This window comes from Zalophus californianus, chromosome 14, assembly GCF_009762305.2.
Source record: "Zalophus californianus isolate mZalCal1 chromosome 14, mZalCal1.pri.v2, whole genome shotgun sequence".
Classification (NCBI taxonomy): Eukaryota; Metazoa; Chordata; class Mammalia; order Carnivora; family Otariidae; genus Zalophus; species Zalophus californianus.
The window spans coordinates 65,566,315-65,586,380 of record NC_045608.1 but is presented as its reverse complement, the minus strand read 5'-3'; the positions used below and the strand labels follow the sequence as shown (position 1 = coordinate 65,586,380).

General features: G+C 39.4%; 1 protein-coding gene and 1 long non-coding RNA gene across 13 annotated transcripts in view; one reads left to right on the top strand and one right to left on the bottom strand.

The window, feature by feature from the left end:
- SLC14A2 (solute carrier family 14 member 2) overlaps positions 1-8,612 on the bottom strand; it is a 497,483-nt gene extending 488,871 nt beyond the window's left edge. For 5 of the 10 annotated variants that reach the window (XM_035724077.1, XM_027577559.2, XM_027577556.2 and 2 more), the window contains exon 1: positions 7,847-8,572. The gene's annotated coding sequence lies outside the window, so the exon portion shown is untranslated. Of the gene's footprint in view, positions 1-7,846 lie in introns of all 10 variants that reach the window. The other 5 variants (XM_027577557.2, XM_027577558.2, XM_027577561.2 and 2 more) reach the window with 3 other exon arrangements.
- Positions 8,613-8,764: 152 nt separating this feature from the next.
- Positions 8,765-20,066, top strand: part of LOC113913307 — an 88,426-nt gene continuing 77,124 nt past the window's right edge. For 2 of the 3 annotated variants that reach the window (XR_004819624.1, XR_004819626.1), the window contains exons 1-2: positions 8,765-8,897; positions 9,829-9,938. This is a non-coding gene — a long non-coding RNA (uncharacterized LOC113913307). Of the gene's footprint in view, positions 8,898-9,828; positions 9,939-10,045; positions 10,143-20,066 lie in introns of those variants that run through there. The other variant, XR_004819625.1, reaches the window with a different exon arrangement.

Below are 20,066 nucleotides of genomic sequence, written 5' to 3'. Positions count from 1 at the left end.
GGGCATGGAAGTGGAAGGGAAGGTTTCATGATGGGTGTCTAGGAGGGATTTGGCATATTAAGAAAGGGGGGAAACAGCTTCAAATAGAGGGAAGATCACTCTCAAAGTGAAGGAAGAGAAAGCATGGAACACGTGCCTAACAGCAAGTAAGTCAGGAGGTCTAGAACGTAAAGTCCACGTGAAAGGGAGTTTGGAGGTCAGGTGGAAGGATTGCTGATCCTTGGGTAGCCTATTCCCTATTTTTAAGAAACTTTAATTTTATTTTGAAGGTAATGAGAAGATTAAAGGAATTAAATAATAACTGGAAACCTGTTTGGAAGAGATAAACAGATCCATAGTTCAAAAAGCTCCCAGTGGCCAGAAGTAGAATGAAGTTGCATGGACAGATTGAAAGTTAGGAAGAATTTGGGATGCCTGCATGGGTCAGTCACTTAAGCGTCTGCCTTTGGCTCAGGTCATGATCTTAGAGTCCTGGGATTGAGTCCCATGTTGGGCTCCTTGCTCAGCGGGAAGCCTGCTTCTTCTCCCTCTGCCTGCCCATTCCCGTTTGTGCACTCTTGCTCTCTCTCTGATAGATAAATAAATAAAATCTTTAAAAAAAAGAAGAAGAACTAAATAAGACTTCAGATAAGAACTGAAGAGGGGTCAAGCTATAGCTGTGGTAGTGAAGGGGAGAAGTGGATTTGGCTTAGGCACTCTCCATGTAAAAGTAAAATGCAGGGTACAGAGTGTATAGAGCCAATGGGCTCCTACACCAACTCTTCTACTTCGTAGCTGGGTGACCTAAGGTGAGTCCCTCTCTTTATCTAGGACTCCTTTTTTTCATCTGTGAAATGAGAGGGTTGAACTAGATGTATTACAATCCCTTCCAGCTCTAACACTCTCTAATACTATGATTCTGGTCCAATTTGAATGGCATCCAAGGAAATTTGGTTAGCGAAATTCCCCAAAGACCTCATTATAAAGTGCTCCCATAGATTAGAGCCCCAGGACAGCTATGGCAAGACTTCAGAAGACTATTATTAAAGATAATAATAGTGTTTTGTTTTTATACAACACTTTCACACCTATAATCACCTATAATCTATGTTAATCTTCATCATAGCATTGTGAGGCAAAGAGATGTAATGATCGTTATCCACATTTTAAAGATGAGGAATTGAGTCCTTGAAAGCTCAAAAGACTTGCCTGAGGTTCCAAACAAGTCGTGGTGGAGTCTGGACTAGAGTCCATGTCTCTGAATTTATCATGCAGACTTCTTTACATTACCTTGGGCTGCGTCTGGTCTGATCAGAACCTTTCGATGCATACCTAATTCCAGTGCACCCTGAGATTAATGGCCACTAGAATCAGCTTCTACTCGGCTTGTTAGATTGGCAGGAATGGCCCTGAGTATTTGTGACCTATTCATACTAGAGAAATATTACCGGGAAGAGGTTACAAGTAGCTTGATTCTGACAATAAGCAAGCCCTCAATATGGTTACGTGCAAATAGAATCTGAGAGTCCCTCATTTGCCACGTGAATTATAAGAAAAAATGCAACTTTTAGGCATTTTTTCTAAGTAGCTCAGAGAACTTGACCGTTTACTTTCAGCCTAGGGTCCTGGCCTGGGAAGTGAGATAGTGTAGGAGAGCAATTATAGAAACGTTTTTAAGATCAAGGATCTTTCCTTGCCCTTACTTCTGCTCTTCTACTCTCTTGTAAGGAGGACCCATCAGAATCTGTGATGAAAGAAGAGAATAAATTCCTCACAAAATTCTCATCCCATAACAGATGGGCAAGATCGTGGTGGACCGTTTTCTTGCCCTGCTGACTTCTGGATCCAGCCAAATCTACTATTTATTCTACCTGCATCCCTTGTCACATGTTCCATACTGGCTGGTTAGAGATTAAGTGATTTTTTATGGAATGAAGGAGAGAAGGACAGAGGGAAGGAGCAGAGGTGTTCATGTATTCATAATATTTAAAGAGTACCTGCTAGGTGCCAGGCACTGTGTAGTTTCTTACATATATATTATCTTTCTCATCCTTACAATAATCCTCTGAAGTAAACTGCATTATTACCATTTTAGAGATGAAATCAAGAAAGTGAAGTAACTTATTTAAGATTGCATGGATAAATAAAGCTAGAATTTGAACCCTGGAATGTATGACTCCAAATACTTTTCACCTTACTATGCTACTTTCCAGTCCCATCGGTCGGTTTGCTGCTGACTTTGAAAGTTTATCCAAGAGGACAACCTCAATTTTGCACAGAATGGTTAAAATCCAGGAATCATAAAGGGTAATAAGACAAGAAATGAGTGGAAGTTAAATAAGAATTGGACTAATAATTACATAGATTTTTCCATGTCTTTCACATTACTTTATCTGTATTTTCCATTTGTTATTTCTGATGAGAAAACTGAGGCCAGAAAAATGTTATGTGCAATACAACCAGTTCATTTCAGAGCCAGGATTCAAACCCAGATTTCCTGGCTCATCTTTTGGGGCCAGTTCCACTCCACATCATGATCTCATCTCATCTAACTCTTTACCCAGGGTAAAGAGACAATGATGGCAAATGCAAGCTTCTTCAACATGTTAATAATTCTGGTGATACTAACATTCTGGTTTTACTAAGATCTCTGTAATGCTGTCCTTGAAGTCCTCCATGATAAAGGTAATGATGTCACAGACGAAGCTGCAGAAGTACATTCACTGGCACCTTTACCAGTTTTCTTCTTTTTCCAGAACTGTTCGGATATTATAGGATTAAGAGATGTGTTTTTAGGGTGATTTGGTCCAGAAATTTCCAAAAGGAAATGACAAGAAATGATTTCCACACTTTAAAATTAAAAATACTCATCTTACTCACTTTTAAAAGGAAGTGAGGAGGTGGCAGGAGAAGCTATAACAGACTCTTCACGAAAAAGACTCAATCCCTTGTAATTAATGGGAACCTCTAAAATCAGAAGGCAAGGCCATTAATCATTCAGCCAACTCTCCATGAGGTTGGCATCACTAACTCACCCACACACCTTTAATGACTCAATTCACAACAGGCAAACTTGAACCGCAGGGATGGTCCTAAGAGCAGCATTGTAAAACTGCTGTCAGTGGGATGTGAATGCCGTCATTCAATCAATGAGTTTGTTCTCTTTCTAGTCCATAAATGTGGCTTTTTTTTTTTTTTTTTAAGACTAGGCTGGGAGGTTGCATCCAGGATTAGAAGAGATAGGCAGGACGATTTTTTTTTTCTCAATATATATATTAGGAATTCTTAACAATTAACAATTAGATCCTAGAAGAGAAAGATGTTTTTTGTCAGAGAATGAGCTTAATACACTGACAAAGGGAAGGTGAAGGTGCAGGAGAAAGGATACCTCCACTGGGTAGGAGGAGGTTGGCTCATGTTGCCTTCCAATTCAAAAGTATTTGTGTTCTTTTCCCAGTTATTTCTTGGAGTGATGTAATTAGTCAAGAAGACATATAACAGAGCGAACTCCTCCAGGGAGCTCCCAGATGGACTGTAAGAGCACAGGGACTCTCCCAATAGAAGACTGTCAGGAATAGTGGCCATTTCCAACTAGATGATTCCCTAAGAATTGTGTGCAGGGAGCACCACCAATCTTCCGGTGAAGAGAAAAATGTCTTCTATGTATTTCATCCAAATTCTCCCAAGTTTTTGTCAAACCTTAGTAAGCTAAAGTTCATCTAACTGGACTATTTAATTATATGGATCTTATGACATTGGCTGAATATTTTAATTTTATCAGAAAATGGAAGAAAAACCTCGATAAAGAATTTTTTTAAAGTATAGGTTATCTGGAAGTCAGCACAAACTCAGTCTCCTCTGTTTCCAACAGATATTTATAGGCATGGGCTATGAAATGGGATTTGTGCTAGTAGTGTCCACAGGCATTACCTCAGAAAACAGCACCATGAGGCAATTATGATTATTTCCATTTTATAATGGAAGACACTGAGATTCAAAGAAGTTGAATGACAATCCCAAGATGACTCTCTAACCTTCTCCATTATTTAAGAAGAATATTTATCCTTAGACTCTGATGTCTCCTTATTAGTGGGGAAAAACAAGTATCGATACACAACAGACTTCAGTTATAAGGAAACAATGTGGTGAGACCACTGGGAATTTCCACTTATCCTCCAAGTACACAAAGAATTAAATTTAACAGAACTCCTAACCTCCTAGTATATGAGGAATTGACCATGATTGTTTTTTTCAATTCTATAGACATTATCTGTTATGGGATAGATTATTACCCCCGAAATTCATATGTTGAAGCTCTAATTCCAGTACTGTATGTGACTGTATTTGGAGATGGGGGAATTAAATAGATGATTAAGTTAAAATGAGGATATTAGGATGGGCCCTTCTTCAATATGACTGGTGTCCCTACAAAAGGGGAAATTTGGATGTACAAAGAGACAGCAGGGATGCACACTCATAGAGCAAAGACCATGTGAAGAGGCCATCTGCAAGCCAAGGAGAGAGGCCTTAGAGGAAACCAAACTTGCCAGCACCTTAAACTTGGATTTTTAGCTCCCAGAACTGTGAGAAAATAAATGTCTGTGATTTAAGCCACCCAGTCTGTTATTTTGTTCTGGAAGCCCTAGAACACTAACACATTATCTTTATGGAAGTGGTTTTCTTATTCAGACAAAAATGGATACAAGATGTAGTTGTTGCTTCTCCCAAGTAATGGAATATGTAGGTCTTTTACATTACTGTGATCAATCCTGATTCCTGATCTTTCAGGACAGGGAGGTACAAACCATAGACAGCGGTAGAGTTGGGACCACTCCAGGTGGAATTCTACCAGTGAAGAACTCACAGCCTATTCATATGGAAAAGGTTTTAGCTAAAGGATCTAAATAAATACATTCACCATATTAAAGAACTATATTCTTGGTGCTCTGCTAGTCATATTCAATATCGTTCACTAAAAAAAACTCAACATTATATGTGAAATTACACACCCATATAAATATAAATACATATATTTGTAAAGACAAATTCTGTTTATATCCCTGGGACCTCAATGATCTAAATCAATATGCCAACAGCAATTTCTGTGATGATGAAAATGTTCTATATTTGTGCTGTACTGTATGGTAACCACTATCCACATATGGCTACTGAGCACTTGAAATGTGGCTAGTGCTATTGAGAAACTGAATTTTTAGTTTTTTAATTAAGATAAATTTAAATAGTCACATGTAGTTAGTGGCTTTCGTATTGGATAGTGCAGTTCTAGATCATACAAAAAAATTAAACATGGCTTCAGTTTTGTTTGGAAATAAACAGATGTAAAGCCAAACACCAAGAAACAAAAACTCAGTGTCTTATAATATTTTACTGCAGACTCCATTTTGCTTGACAAACAAGCAAAACAAGCTTGATTTAACCTTTTTAAAAAATGAAAAACAAAGAGAAGATTTAAGACCTATGCAATATTTTTCAGCATACAGTTATATACCTAAGGGAACCTAAAGAATTATAGAATTTTAGACCTGTAGGAGATCTGAGAAACAGGTAGTTTCGGATTTCTGATTTTAAGAAATTGGACGGGGCATTTTGTAAAAATTTTCACTTCTTGTATCAAATCATCACATATATAAGGAAGAAGTTATTTACTACAAAGCCAAATTCAAGAACAAGGAACACATCTTTAAAAGAGAAATACAGACTGACAGGAGAAGCCATTGCTATAGTGATAATGAAGATAGGCACCTACTATTTTGCCATTCCACAAAGAGGGTTTCATAGATAATGCAAATTCGTGTGGGAAAGTTGTGTGGAAAATTTTTCTTGGTGACAAGCATTTAACCAACAACCACCAATTATCTGAGGAAAGCTAATATTATAAAAGAAATTAGAGATAAAGTAATCTGAAAAGCTCTTAAAATATTTAAATTTTCTCAGGAAGATAATCACATTCTTCAAAAAAGCTATGAAAGAAAAAATGGAAATTATGAAACAAGAGTAGGTAACTATGACAAGGAACCAAAGATTTTAAAATAAAAAATATAATGGCAAAAACAAAAGAAGAAAGACACAACTGAAGGCCTAACCAGTCAGCTAAATATTAAGTGGAATTCATACAGACAGAAGACAAGAAGATGAAAAATATAAGACAAATATTAAGCAATAGGAAAACTTGATCCAGAAATTCCAAATCCATCTGAGTTCCAGAAACAGCAATCAGAAAGAATGATGAAGAGGGAATAAAGAAATACTGCAGAAAAATGTCTCTAAACTAAGGAAAACAGAGAGAGATAAGTCTTGGGTTGTAAGGATCTGAAAACACGGGGAGAATTGCAAACTACAACATACCTGAATGCTCGGCTATCACATCTCAGAAACTCAAGGGAAGAGTAACATCTAAAAGCTGCCAGAGAGAAGGGAAACAAAGGCAAAAATGAACTATTGGGACTTCATCAAGATAAAAAGTTTCTGAACAGCAAAGGAAAGAGTTGAAAAAAACCAAAAGACACCTGACAGAATGGGAGAAGATATTTGCAAATGACATATCAGATAAAGGGCTGGTATTCAAAATCTATAAAGAACTTAACAAACTTAACACCCAAAGAACAAATAACCCAATCAAGAAACGGACAGAAGACAGGAACAGACATTTCTCCAAAGAAGACAGATGGCTAACAGACACATGAAAAAATGCTCCACATCACTCGGCATCAGGGAAATCCAAATCAAAGCCACAATGAGATACCACCTCACACCAGTCAGAATGGCTAAAATTACAAGTCAAAACAACAGATGTTGGCAAGGATGCGGAGAAAGGGGAACCCTCCTACACTGTTGGTGGGAATGCAAGCTGGTGCAGCCACTCTGGAAAACAGTATGGAGGTTCCTCAAAAAGTTGAAAATAGAGCTACCCTATGACCCAAAAATTGCACTATTGGGTATTTACCCCAAAGATACAAATGTAGTGATCTGAAGGGGCACCTGCACCCCAGTGTTTAGAGCAGCAATGTCCACAATAGCCGAACTATGGAAAGAGCCCACATAAAGAAGATGTCGTATATATATATACAATGGAATATTACACGGCCATCAAAAAAAGGAAATCTTGCCATTTGCAATGACCTGGATGGAAACAGAGGGTATTATACTAAGCGAAGTAAGTCAATCAGACAAAGACAATTATCATATGATCTCACTATATGTGGAATTTAAGAAACAAAACAGAGGATCATAGGGGAAGAGAGGAAAAAATAAAACAAGAGGAAACCACAGAGGGAGACAAACCATAAGAGACTCTTAATCATAGGAAACAAACTGAGGGTTGCTGGGGGTGGGGGCAGCGATGAGGTAACTGGGTGATAGACATTAAGGAGGGCATGTGATGTAATGAGCATTGGGTATTATATAAGACTAATGAATCACAGGCCTGTACCTCTGAAACCAATAATACATTATACGTTAATTAATTGAATTTAAATTAAAAAATGTCTAAGAAAGAAAGAATAAAAGCTGCCAGAGAGGAAAGGCAGACTCCCTACAAAGGGATGGGAATGGACATTGGCCATCTCATTAGGAAATCATAAAACACATTTGCACTGCAGGCGAAGCTTAAGAACTTCAGGGTTGCTTGGCTGTCTCACTTCTCTGCAATGTGGAGACAGTATGGCAATGCTCACCACCTGCAGAATCTCTGTAGCGATAGTGCCCCTCTCATAACTGATTTTCATACCGAAATACTCCCTCAAGTATCAGAACACCCACGCCTTCCTCGTGACTCTCCTAACATCAAGTTTCTACTACAAGAAAGGGCATTTACCCACTTGCTCTTTCTTACATGCGCTACACCTACCCTGGCCTTGAGGAAGCCCCGCCAGGCCTGTGTTCTTCCAGGGCTGTTCACAAACTGGCCCTCGGGACGGAAGGCGAGGAGCGACTGGAGAGAGGCAGGCCCTGCAGACCCGGAGGCGTGCCGGTTTCAGGAGGAGGGAACTCACCCAGGAAGCTGGTCCCCGCGCTGCAAAACAGTTCACCATCTCACCTCCGGGTCTGAAAGAGCTTAAACAAGGCCGGAAGTGGGCGCTGATGCGCATGCGCCAAGAGGGTCTCAGCGCCACGTGCCCGCTCACGGCTGCGCACTGGAAGAGGTCTCCGGAGTGGGGACTGCCGGCCGATTGTACGTTCTGAGATCCGGGAGGGTGTGAGGAGCCCCCAGCCCCAAGGAGGGACCCCAGCTTGCAGGGTTACAGATCCTGGACCAACCAGTCATATCCCCTTCAGGGCCTCCTCCAACTCTCCAGCCCCCGTGACCTGCTTTTAGCCTTATGCGCCCCTTGCTCCTCATGCTCCCGGGCTGAGCCAGGGGTCCCCTCAGATGGAGGTGGCTCGTTGGGGGGCTACTTGGCTGCACCTGAGGCGGTCGCCAGGGCAGCAGTGGAGGTTCACGCGAGAGAAAACGGTATCCAGAGAATGATTCCCAAAGTAAGTGGCAGATTTCTTTACCAAGAGTCTCATGATTCAAACCACTGATTGGTTAAGCCCCCTGAGGGGCTGGGAGTCGGATCCCTCAGGGTGTTCACCTCTATCCTCATGGATTTAATGAAGATGCTACATTAGCTGAGTGCTGGGGTGTGAACGCACAGTGTCCTGCTCGCAGTGGCACAGGTGCCCCCTTGTGAGGTAGTTCAAGACCATCCCATGTTGGGATACGTCTCGGTATCCCGTGAGGACAGGCTTTGTTGGCTATCATTTAAGGCTTGCTGGGTGAGTAACGTCCTGGAGTAACGTCCTCCAGGCCCACGGAGGGAAGGAAGACAGGGGCCAAATGATCCAGAGGTAGAAAACTGAATGTGCCCACCTGGCCTTGAGGAAAGGGAGGTTGACCGCTGTAGGAACTTGACAAGGTTGTGCCTACTATGTATGTTGGCCGGGTTCCACACTTAACTGCTACACTATACCATCCTTTATTTAAAGGATGAACTAATGAGGCCTAGAAAAACAAATGGTTTTTTGAAGTTTACAGAGCTAGTGGAACCTGAGCTGACATTTCAGACATTCCATTGCTCTTTCTGCCACCCTACTTGGGTTGCATTTCACTTAGATTTCATTATACACTATCATTGTTCTCTGATTATTTCTTGTGTCTGTATTGTATATCCACAATAAACTGTGAACTCCTTCAGAGGAAGGACCATTTCTTATAGTTATGCCCACAACATATACCATATGCTCAGGCATAGAGAAGATTCCAGTAGACATTTCTTACCTTGAATGGAATACTTCTCACAATGAGGTTGCCCCATGACCCTGCAAGTGTCTCCACTATAGCATGTGGTCTTGAGAGAACACCCATCCGTACTCATCTTGCAGGGAGTAAAATGCCAGGAGCATCCTACCAAGGAATAATTCTGCCCTCCTTTGGGCCTTTACTGATAACACTGGATTCTAAATAGAAACAACCCTATTTTGAAGGCATTCTTGAGAAATTTCCTTTATCTCTCTTTTTTCCATGCCCAATTCCATCTTTAAAGCAGTACAAAAAAAATATAAAGAACGACTGTGGAATCAGCCTCAGAGATTCCAAGAATAATAATTCACATATGTCTTGAAAGGTGTAGGTATAAGATGAACAACATAAGCTCCAGGCATATTTACAGAGTCAAGAAAAGCAATATTATTTTACATAAATATATATTTTATAAAAGAATAAATGGAGGCTCTTAGCAGGTCTCATGCCTGAGGTACCTTAGTTTATGCTGCTGATAAGTGGAGGACCAGAGAATGGATTCCTGGTCTTTCTAACTCTCAGACTGGTGATCCTTCCTCTCGTTACAGCTGCTGTACCCTGGAGGGTGAAGGGAAATACCATCAAAGGTTACCGCTAGAACATTCCTTCAGATATATATGAAGGCTAAACGAGATGGACTCCAGGAAGTTTGCAACAGGTAAGGCATCTTGAGGAGTTAAAAATAAATTCTGATCCTTCTTTAGAAAGTTAGAGGAAGAGATCGTATCATAGCCAGGTGAAAGTTCAATAAAATCTTCCCACCAGATAAGGAAGATGATCAAGAAATTCAGCTCTGACCCAGCTCATGGGCAATTACAACCATTCTCAAAAAGATCCTGTCTTCCCAAAATAAATGTCTGCTCCACTTGAGTTAAAATTAGACACACATTAATTCTGGCTGTTGACATGAAGCCTCTGGCAAGCTGGGTGGAATCCAGAATACTCTACAGAAATGACCAGGCTCTGTAGACATCAACCAAGGCACCAAGCTAAAGGATTAAATTGTCTCACTATTCCTCCATCACGAGTACCCTCTCTGCCTCTCTCATAACCAGCCATGTTCCGGCAAATGCCAGTCCATGAGCAAAAACTGCCTCTCTCTTTGTGGCTGAAGTTCCAAATGGAATGGCACACATATAGATGGTTTTATTTTTAATAATAATGTCAGTCCCTTGCCCTGACATTATACTATTCACTATATAATTTATCCATTCTTTGGACAAATATTTATTGATCATCTCCATTGTGCTAAGTGTCAGGACATAAGACAAGGTCCCTGCCCTCAGTGGCCTCATGAGTAAGGTGTGGAAATTGTTATTGTTTTATATCCTTCCTTTAATGAATAAGGAAATAGACACAGGGATGTTCAGTGACTTCCCAACATTACTGTTGGAGTAGGAAAAAGTCCAACTTTTTCAGTGTCTCAGAGATAGGACTTCCCTTTTTTCCTCATTCCCTTCAAAACAGACAAACTTCATGGCAGCTTTCAGTACTGCCTTATTTATGCTGTTTTTATAGTTTTCCCCAAAACATATTAAAGGTATGTGAATACATATCTTTATATGTATAATCATATGTGTATGTATATGTATAATCATATAATGTAAGGACATTTATTTTTGGACTTGTGAAAATAATTTTTTGTGTGTATAAGGAAAGGAAGAAATATAACTTAACTTAGAAATATAACTTAACCAAAACTCAATCTCAAACTTTTTTTTTATCTGCATGGGCTATTTGGATTCAAAAAAATACCTGCTGAGACAACTGTTTTAGTTTTGTTTTTACTACATGGTTACTCCTGGTTCCAGGTCTCCATTCTTGCAACAAATATTCCTAGAAAAGTTTTCTACTTAGCTCACTTGTTCAAGGGCCTTAATTTCTTTTCTGTAGAACAAAGTCTTCCTATGGGATGGAGTTCAAACCCTTTAGGACTACCCAGGCCCAATATTCCTATGAATTCAATTCATTACACATTAATTGAGAATTTAGACTTGGGATACAACAGTGTAAAATTCTGAGCCCTTGTACCCAAGGAACTCCTTGTCTGGCAGTGGAGAACAGTAAGAAAGTGGTCAGAATGTATGGGGAAATTCCCTTGTAGGAGCCCATAGCAGGCAGAGACAGCTCCTTAGAGAAGTGATTGACTCAGTTTGAAGATGTGTGGTCAGGAAAAGCCTCTTGGAGGAGGAGATGCTTGAACTTCTCTCCAGCAAGAGTCCTCTTTTTCAGCCAGGCCAGTCTTCTTCTCACTGTTGTCTGTGCCTGCCATGTACATTTCTGCCTCCTACTGTGGCTTAATTCAATGACTTCTACTGATCAAGCATTTACTATGTCCTAGACACTATGTTAAGGATACAAAGTCTTAACCACACTAGCTCTTAAAGAACTTAGAGTTATTGGGCAAATTTATTTCCTGTATCTGCCCTGCATTTCCTCAGTACATTTAGAAGACTTCAAATATGTACAAGATAGTGATTTCCAATATCATCATTTCCTTTGTCCATCTTCAGGGACACGTCTTCTGTGAATTCATTCTATAATCTCCCAAGACTCAGAAACACTCCTTCACGCCTGGGACTCCCATTATATACTTTTTGTTCCCCTGTGGTGTTACATAGACAGATTGTGCTTTCCTACAGTATCATTGGTCAATGCTGAAGGGACCCATAAGAAAAGTTTCCAAGGACTATGTGTTGTTTCACTGCCCAAATACTTTTTTGTTTTGTTTTGTAAAAGTGTTGTTTATTCTTTTAGTGAGGGTCTTCTTTATGATGCTCCATGAGAGACATTCCTAGCTGGTGTTAGTATTAGGAGAGTTTTGGGTCTCCCTAACAGTTCATCTAATTTTATCGGGTGAGACACTATGTAATTTGTGTAATTCATCAGATTTTCCAGATTTTGCAGGATGTTTGGCTCCATTTACTTCCTTCTTTCTCACTTCTCACCTAATTTCTCTCTTTTTATTTTAATTAATTAATTTATTTATTTGCCATTTTGCTGAATTTTGCATATCTTGGTAAGCTACCTTAAGTCCCTTCTAGACTGAACAATCCCTTCTGATTAAATAAAAATCAGATTTACACTGCTCTTTTACCATCTAAGCCTGTAGCACAGGGTTAGCATGGGGCTAGGGCTATATTACAGCTTTCCAGGATAAATTTCTTGATAAATATTTGGCTGTTTTGCTGCTGTATGAGTAGGCAGAGTCCCCTGAAGGAACACAGGAGAAAATCTCTTCTTTTGTTTCATGATTTTAACAAATTGAAACAAAGCCAAGATGTGAATTTCAAAGACAAATCCTGGAGTCCTCAAGTCTAAGCAACCAAAATATAATTTCAGGTCTTAAAGTTCTCATCTACTAGAAGGTAGGAAATGGAGAAAGCTGACCCTTATTTATGTTCCTGGTTTGCCAACCTGTAATGATATTCCTTTCCTTAAATTTTATTGATTTTGATAAACTCTGAACTCTGTCTTGCTTTAGGGAGAGCTATAGAGGTATAGATTTTTATGTCAAAAAAAATTTGTAAGATCAACATTTGTTCTTTGTGAAGGCCTATGGAGAATATGAAGAGTAGGCTTATTGAAAAAAGGCTTCAGTAACCAGCATGCAGAAAAGCCCAGAAAACCACTGACTGGTTCTGGGAAGCTGGACTCAGGCAAAGTCTCAGTGACCTTTTTCTGTAGAATGCATTCCAGCCAATTGAAACTCCCAGCCTAGTCCCCAAACAAAGTGGTGATGCTGTACCTGCATAGGTTTCTACCTTCCGATTCTTAGACCACCTGGCAAGTTGTTGATCCAGCAGCCAGCTATCTCCTATCTATAGCCTGCATCACAGGAATTGGTCTTCTGGGCCAGCTATGACCTGGCTGTGTGAGAAAGATGGTTAATATCAGAGATTGGAGGGTCCCTTGGAAGAGACCCTTTTTGTCTCCCTGTCTTCCATGGACTGTCTCCTTTAATTATCTTCTGTGAGGGTATGATATTTTATCATAAAGGATTTATTCTTTGGATTCAACTGTTACCATATTTCTGTGTCTCCATGTGTCAGTATGAATGAGTCTTTCTGGTCAGTTTCATCCTGACAGCTCACCTTCCTAAAACTGGGGGATAATTGCCTTGTTATCAAGGAGAACCAGGGAAAAGAGGGGAAATGAATGAAAGACAGAAAGGAGAGAGAATCAGTCTAATCCCAAGTCAATAGACATGTATGGGGTACATACCACTTTTAAATCCCCAGGGTGATGAAAGAAACCTTAAACTATGCAAGAATTGACTTAAAGTAATGAATTTACTTAAAAAGATCCAGCAAAATACATATGAACTTTTTCTAGAGGAAGATATCTTCATCCCACAACTTGGGGAGCCACTACAAATAAATTTTCAAGGAAAATGACCAGCCCACAGTCAATATAAACAGGGACACAAATAAGTGAATGTGTTCACAAACTGGCAGAAACAATAGACAACAAAAATATAGTCACAAAGATTCCATGTTTTATAAATATTGCACAAATACTACCATATAACTGTGTTTACTATATCTATGTCTAAAAAATATTAAAATTTCTTGAAAATATTTTCAGGGAACAGAAGACCATAAAAAGTAGGTTAGCCAACCAGACAACAATAAACACAAATAGCTGGCATCTGTGTAGAATGTAAAAAGCTCAAAAAAAATCATTCTCACCTTTAGAATAAAAAAGAGCTGAGTAGTCTATGAAAATATAATTTTTCTTAAAGCCATCAGCTAAGTTTTCAGAGCTAGCAACTGACTAGCCTGAAACCTATGGAAAGGGAAAGTGTTCAGGAAGAGACAGGGCACCAGCATTTGCTGATCATCTGGGGCAGGTGCTGAGCATCATACAAACTGGTAGGAAGTACTCAGCCAAAATCTGTAACAATTGCAAAAGGCTAAGTATGGCATAGCATGAGAATATGGAAACACCGGAAGCCACAGACACAAAGAAATGAGACCTGCTTTCAGGCTTTTTTCCACAGACCACAGTGGATACTCACAAGAGAGATGGGGGAAGGTGAGAGAGTAGAGGAAGCCCTCTATGTGGTGCAGGCCTGGAAGAGGGAACAGCAGCAACTGCAGGGAAGGCAAAAAGTCCCATCTGTGTTTGGTTCCTGTGTCTTTCCTACAGAACAAAAGGCTTAAGCTGCTAGGAGAATAGCATAAAACCCTGTAACCCTCAAGATACAAGTGAACACATCTCACAGCTAGGGGAAGAGAATAGGAAAAACTGTCTCTGGGGAAGAGATGGGGACAAGAAAACATCTGTTTCCAGAACACTAGAGATCCCCCACCATTGAGAGAGAGAGGCAGAGTCATGGAGAAGACCCCACACATAAGACCCAGGGACAAAGCCTCTGCCTAAGACTAAGGCTAATCCAGGACAACAGAAAATGCCTCCCTGTTCCCCCTGCCTCCAACCAGGCTAGCAAGTATTGAGTAACAGATAACAGTAGTTTATGGGGGGGGCGGTGAGGGGGCAGGCAGAACATCCAGAGTGAGCCTCTGTGAGTCTCAGGCACAAAGAGAAGACCCAATGCTAACAGTGAATCAGACATTGAGAAAATAAGTCTGACAAATCCAGTTCCTCTCCCATGCATAAGATAATAAACAAATCCACAGTTAAAGTTAGAGAGTTTAATACTTCTCTCTCAGTAATAACTAGAACAAGCAGATGGAAAATCAATAAGGATATAAAAGACCTGAACTAGAACATTATCAACCAACTTGATCTAATTGATATTTATAGAATACTTGACCCAACAATGGCATATCTCTACCTATTAAAGAAATTGAATTTGTTGTTTAAAAACTGGCAAACAAAGGAAACTCCTGGCTTGTATTCCTTCACTGACAAAAACTTCTTAAGTGACATCAAAAACATGATTTGCTTTATTTTGGGCCAGAAGGAAAATTATCCCTGATGGAAGGAATGGGATGCAAGAAAAGAGTGATGAATACAGAGGGGATCATACAGGAGTAAATCTAAACAAACTTTATAATACAATTAACATGTATACTTGGAGGAAAAACTGGCTAAAATTAAGATGCTGGACAACAATGGAACAATGGAATATTAGTTGAGGAAGCTGATCATATTTAAAATATTCTGAGACCTTTGTATTGTTTAGGAAGTAGGTAAAATTTTTAGTGTTAGACTTTGTTACAAATGCATGTTCAAATAATCACTGTAAGCATACATATGCACTCACACACCTGTACACACACCAGAAACATAGTTTATAAATATAATGAAAAAAATGACATAATAAAGGGAAAAAAAGGGGAAAAATCAATCCAACAGAAAGCAAGAAAGGAGGAAAAACTGAAGAAAAAACAAGACAAATTGAAGCCTCTGATCAGATGATATAAGTAGGTCCAAACTTATCGGTAATCACAATAATTTTAGGTGCACTAAACTCTCAAATTATAAGACAAGGATTGTCAGACAGGATTTTTTTTAATAAACACTAAATCTAGTTATTGACTGTTTTCAAAAGATATACCTTAGTAAAGGTATAGAAAGTTCGAAAGATGATATAAAGGGCAAAAAGGGGATGTCTCCACAGTTACTAACCAAAAGAAAGCTGGTGTAGCTATATTGATAATAAACACAATAGACGTCAAGACAATGAACATTATTAGAAACAAGGTTGGTCACAATTCAATGATAAAAGATTCAAAAATATTCAGTTCACCAGGAGGCTATATAAAGATTCTAAATTCATACATGTTCACTAAAATAGCCTAAAAAGATATTAAAGCAAATATTTTACAATTCTGGAGAAATTGACAGGAACATCATTAGAGGTGTGGGAAATTTCAACACATTTCTCTCCGTAATAATAAAACATGATAAAATATGAAGGAGGGGTGCCTGGGTATCTCAGTTGGTTGAGTGTCTGACTCTTGGTTTCAGCTCAGGTCATGATCGTGTGGTCATGGGAATCAAGCTCCATGTCAGGCTCTGAGCTGAGTGCAGAGTCTGCTTCAGATTCTCTCTCACTCTGCCCCTCCCCCTGCTCACACTCCTGTGTGCACTCTCTCTCTCTCTCAAATAAATATTAGTAAGGATATTGATATTGTACAGTTAATTCCTTTGGTCTAATGGATACATATTGAATATCATACTTTACAGTTGGAGGCCACACATTCTTTGTACATGTTTTGGTTTTCTTTTTCCAGATTTATTGAGATACAATTGACATGTAACATTGAGTAAATTTAAGGCGTACAGCGTGATGATTTTATATATATATATATATATATGATTGATATATATCAAAATGTTTACCACAGTAAGGTTAGTTAACACATCCCTCACCTCACATAATTGACATTTTGTTATTGTTGCTATTATGGTGAGAACATAGTACCCTTCAAGTATATAATTCAATATTAACTACAGTCCCCATTCTGTACATTAGAACCTCCTAGAACTTATTCATCTTATAACTGAAAGTATATACCCTCTGACCAATATCTCCCCATTTCCCCAACCCCTTAGCCCCTGGCAACAACCATTCTATTCTCTTTTCCTATGAGTCCAACGTTTTTAGATTCCACATACAAGTGAGATCATACAGTATTTTCTTTTTCTGTCTGACTTATTTCATTAGCATAATGCCCTCAGGTTTCATCCATGTCTCATAAATAGAAGGATTTCAGTCTTTTTATGGCTGAATAATATTTCATTGTCTCTATATACCACATTTTCTTTATCTTCACCCATCAGTGGGCACTTAGATGGTTTTCATATCTTGACTATTGTGAATAATTCTCCAGTGAACATGGGAATGCAGGTATCCTTTCAAGATGGTGATTTCATCAAGAAAATATGGCACCAAATGGCAGATGGCAGCTTACTCTGGTGTTCTAGTATTAACATTTTTAGCCTGTCATTACCTTAGCATGCCATTGGCACTTGCACTCTTCTTTCTAAACCCCCACTTTCCTTGTGCCAGCTCTGAAGTCTAGCTTCATATATCAAAAGCTCTAAAACCTCCCGGGCACCTGTTTCTGCCTTTGCCCTTTTGACTGTCTCTGTCTCTAAATGCTGAGGCTGGTGATTCATTCTGCTGTTTTATCCTGTAACTCTTAGGGACGCCATTTCTGCTGTCCGAATGCTTACACATTACCTGATGTCCTCCCTGCGAGCCAAGCCTTTTCCCCCACATACTCTCAACTTTGGTTTCCTGCCTGTGCCTCTTCCTCCATATCTCACCAGCATTTTTGAATGTGACTTTGTTGGTCCTTTCTGGCTCACGTCACCGTTATACCACAGTAACCCAGTCCTGACAATTTGAATCCTAAACCACAAGAATAAGGAGACCAACAAAGATTAGGGGAAGCACAGCATCCCCAACAACTTTTAATTATGATGAGATTATAGAAAAGTATAACATGGGTGGACAGTAATTTTGCCATTCAATTTTGCCAGGCTGCCTTTGCAACAGGCAGTGAAGCATGTTTTATATTTATAATTGGTATGTGCTGTTGGGGTGGGCGGTTGCGTTCCCACAATACATCACAGTGTAAGTTGCTGACATGCCCTTCCCTCTGGCTTCTCTGGACTAGAAGGAACCCATTTATTATTATTATTATTGATATTGTTTCTGTCTGCCTTTGCTTTTAACCTTTTCATTGGCATTAATTAAAGGGTCCTCGGGCTTGCAAAGCAGGCAGACATCCAGTCAAAAGGAGGATTTTATGCAGGCCCCATCTCTCTGACAGCACAAAAGCAGGAGTTCAAATGAGGAAACATCAAACATCATCATTTTAATTTGTAAGGACATAGGATGCTTTGTAATTGGACAGCTCCTGATGACAGGGAAGTCACTTGAAGACTGATCAGGACTGGTGGCAGAATGGGGTTCTCAGGCCAGATCAGGACGCTCATGTGCCGTAGTCAATGCAGCCGGCAATATAACTAACAGAGAAAGTAAGGTCTTCAAGGTCAGATGAGCAGAGGCTAGGATGTGGAGAGGTTCCTGTGCTTCAGAGAAATGAAAGAGTGAGAATAAGACCCTAGTAACCAGAGGAGAGGAAAGGTTTTTTAAAAGCGTACATGAAAATTAAGAAATGAGACTAAATACTCAGAAAATAGGCCAGAATGTATAATCAGTGTTATCATTCATAAGAGACACGTTAGGGTCTTAAAGTAGTAGAAAGAATATTTTTCTAGGAGTGAGTTCACCAGGGTTCTAATCCACATTTCATGTATTCCTAATTGTGTATCATGGAGCAGTCCATTTCTTCCCACCTTTGGGTTGCAATTTCTTCATGTGTGAAATTAAGAGGTCATACCACACAGTTTCTTAGCTCTCCCGACCCTCTCACATCCTACTACGCTAGTCTACTGACTATCAAAACAGTTCTAGAATCTCTCTCTTTTCATTGCCTTTAGAGCTGATTTGCATCCACAGCCATATGCACGCACACACATACACAAGCACACATGTGCACACAGATACACGCCACAGATGAGGCAATCATTTCAGGGATGTATCTTTTGAATTTATAACCCAAACGGTGTATTTAAGTCTGACTGTTCACCTTATTTCTATTTTGGCTTCAATTGGCTTTTAATTTTTCTTTAAAAAATTAAATCAGATATGGAATCACGTAACTTCTATTGAAATACTATATGTCAGCATTCTGCTGGGAAGATTCATTTGTGTCCTCTTTGATCATTCTTATATTATATATAAGACCAACAATATTATTCCCATTTAATAGTGGAGGAAAACAAGGCACAGTAATCTGCCAAAATTAGATAACTGCAAGAGGTAAGCCTATTTTAAATAATACTTTCTAGTTACAAATTAAAGGATAAAGAATTGATCACGGATATTTATCAAAATATTAGCAATATTTTCATCCCCATCTGATATTCTGTCTCCAGCATGACATTCTCCCTGTCTACTCCAATCTCTCCCTCCTCAGAAGTGATTATTCCACTCACTGGGAATTTCAGAGAGTCTTCTACTGTCTCATCAGGTGCGTGATTCTTATTTAAATGTGAACTCTTTGACAGCAGAAACCATGTCTTACTTTGTCCTGGAGCCTTTAGTGCAAATCATAAGACCAAGAAAATAGTAAGTATCCAATAAAAGAAGAAATAAATAACCATAACGATTTGAGTGACCTAGTTGAATTCACAGGTATATAACCTAAAAGTCTATTTTTCCCATGTGTTCTTAGCATCTTTCTGTTAAATATGTAAGAGAAGGTAGAAGTCCCAATATATTCATTGCAGATACTTGAGGGAAGGTATGAAAGGCGAGGATTCTTCTGACTGTCTCTTTCTCTCCATTAATGGGGTGGTGAAGGACAGAGCACAACATACTGTACTTAATGCAGATTCTGCTCAGTGAAACAATGATTACAATCAATTTGACTACTAATGTGACTTATCTTGTAAATTGCTGGGTCATTAACTTCAACAACATCAATGTGCTGTCACTATCCAATTCCACCAAATTAGTGTCCGAGGTAATAGGAGAACGAATGTATTAGTGCGTTATTGGTGGCTAATAGAGACAGCAAGTCTTTAATGTGCTGCAGAGAGCAGCTGAGGCACCAGAGACCGAGACAAGACCAGGGGAATTGGAGGAAGAGTCAGGACCCACAACACGGTGGCGCATTAGGGCTGCTGCAGGCACTTGATGCCTTGGAAGGTAGAAGATCTCAACCTGTGGCAGGGAAAATGTACATTCATTGACAGTTGGGGCAAAAGTAACAAAAGCGTAGCATTTGGATTATCA